Raw genomic sequence first — 2,686 nt, forward strand, 5'->3', positions numbered from 1 at the left:
ATGCATGCATGCCCATATCAAGGGAGCGCCCAAGAGTTTAATGGTCTAAAACATCCGTTGGTCTCATGGGCTGGTTACCAAAGTCATTGGGTTGGCTCCTAAGAGTTATGTTGTTGATGTGGAAGGTTAGTATAATGAGTTTCCATTGATTCCACTTCCTTAAGGTCACCTAGGAGGTTGAATCCCATCATAGTGGCCTCTCATCACATGTTTACCCCAGTTGGCCAATTACTTGGGTAGATGTGGGGTGAGGGTGTTACAATTTTTCATGAAGGATCCTCAAGCAACAATGGAGTATGAATTGGAAATCCACAAGTGGATATGGAACCTCTAAGGAATAAATTTGGGAGATTGAGATTTTCCTCTACATCCAGGCATCAAAATAAGTTTTTTTTTAGTGTTTGTCGTGTACAAAGTTTGGCCACAAAGCACAAGATCAGAAGAATATGATGTGATAAGATATAGAGGATATAATCAAGTGCCATGATGGAGGCATTTGGACAAAATTAGGAGAATGACTCAACCATTTCCACTATTATTGAAGCCTAATGTTAAATGTTATATATGTCACAATGAAGGTCCTACAACATGAGATTTCAAACTCAATTTGAGATGGTTCAAAAGAGAGGGACTTCCTATTATTAAAAATATTAACTCTATAAGATTGAAAAGAGGTCAAGAAGGAATTGGATTATATCTGACACCTCAAATCTGATCCCACAGTGAGGACTTCCTCAAGTAAGTTGAGGATCAAAACTTGAAGAAGCGATTTCAAAGAGGTAGAATGCACATTTCAAAATAAGAACATCACGTGAACAATGTTTTTGAAAGTATGACTTGATATGAAGTAAGGTTGATAGAAGGTGTGTCTTATTATATGGAGTAAAGAGGGGGAAACTTCATCACCTCCATAGGTCCACAATAAAGTTCTAATACATCTAGAGAACATTAGAAAGCACTTATGTATGAAGAAAACTTCAGGTTCTTAGGATAATTAAGGGGCAATTTAAGAATCCATATACGGAAATTTCTTATAAATAAAGGAAACATGGTCTCAGGGGTAGACTTTGAAGGAATATATAGAAACGAAATTGGCAACATGGTCTTAGGGGGAGACTTTGACCAAGCCCACAGGAGAGCACATGACCTCAAGGGGAGATTCTATTGAAATGAAAGCATGATTATATGGTAGCAAGAAGACAATTTCTTTTTCAAGTGCATAGGATCATACAGGATCAAGTTCACCCATGAGTATGGTGGTCTTGATAGACATTCATGACCCTTTTCCATTAATCTCAAAGTGGGAGAGATAATAGACATTTACATTGAGAACATGAATATTGAAGAAGAGATTTTGAATATTGAAGGAGACATTGTAGATATTGATAGGAGCAAGGAAAGAAAGAAGAGAGGAACCTTCATATTCAGAGAAGAGGATATCTTAGCACTATGTCAAGAGAAGTTTCTGATGCATACCTAGGTTAGGCTGATTGGAATCAATAAGCATAAATATCTAGAAGCATTGCCATCAATAGCAAAACTATGTGCACTATCTAAAGGAAATAAAGGAGGTTCAATTTTGACCTCACATGTCTAAGTGTCATTTCTCATGAACATTGAAAGCTACCCCCTCCATGGTAATTTACTAATACAATTCTCCTACAACCAACTAATAACATGTAATAAATTTAAATGTTTCCATATAGTTCATGCTAGGATTACTTTTCAATATAAAAAAAAGATTCCTTAGGCTAGTATTACTATTGCAACTAGAAAAACCAATATATGGATGACATCACCTCATTGTGCTTTGATATTGATCCATAAATAGTAGGCCTAGGCAATTTTTTATTTCATCAACATGAATACCAATTGTGGAATAAGAAAAATGATGTCTCCACTTTTTCCAATTAGATTATAAAACATTGTTACATAGGAAGATTTTGCCTTGTTCAAAATAGAGATTATGTATTCCTATAATATTGTAGTTTGGAAAACATGTTTCACTCATCCATTACCATTCATGACAAAGAAAAGAAATAAAATTTGAATTGAGGAAATATATTGTAAAATAAATCCATCTTGGGAGAGGAATCAATCTCTACAATGATATTATGACTATGTTTTACACAACACAAAAACCGTTGTAGGTGATTGACAAAATCACCTACAAACAGTAAAACAACCAATAAAAGGATTTCAGCACTATGGTGAGTTAGAACGAGCTACTGAAGTTTGCATCTACTACCAAAACATAACTTTTAAGAAATAAAATGCACTAATTAAATGCAATTTAATCAACAAATGTTTATTTTTCTTAGGAAATTTCTTATAAAGGGTGAGTTATGCATGCTCAAAAATCTCATGAATTGTTGTTCACTAAAAAGGTTGTAGATAGCCATGGCTTAGAGATGCCTTTGCTCCATGGACAAGCTCTTTGACTCCTTTCACCTCCAATTTTAAAGTAGGCTACACTCTTCAAGCTTCCCAAGTTCTCTTTACATATCCCCAGTCATATCCTTCTTTACTATAACCTTCATTTTTAATGGGTTTTCTTTGAAAGGCTAACTATCACAATGTTTTATTTTAATTTCCAAGAAATTTTTTGCAACTTTGAAAAAGAAAACAATTACATGCTTATTACAAATTTTAAAAAACATTTTTTGGTCATGGTGTTATTAAAATA

The sequence above is a fragment of the Pinus tabuliformis genome, chromosome 1_1 (genome assembly GCF_031772625.1).
Source record: "Pinus tabuliformis cultivar Carrire ecotype Pingquan chromosome 1_1, CPIR1, whole genome shotgun sequence".
NCBI classification, from domain to species: Eukaryota; Viridiplantae; Streptophyta; class Pinopsida; order Pinales; family Pinaceae; genus Pinus; species Pinus tabuliformis.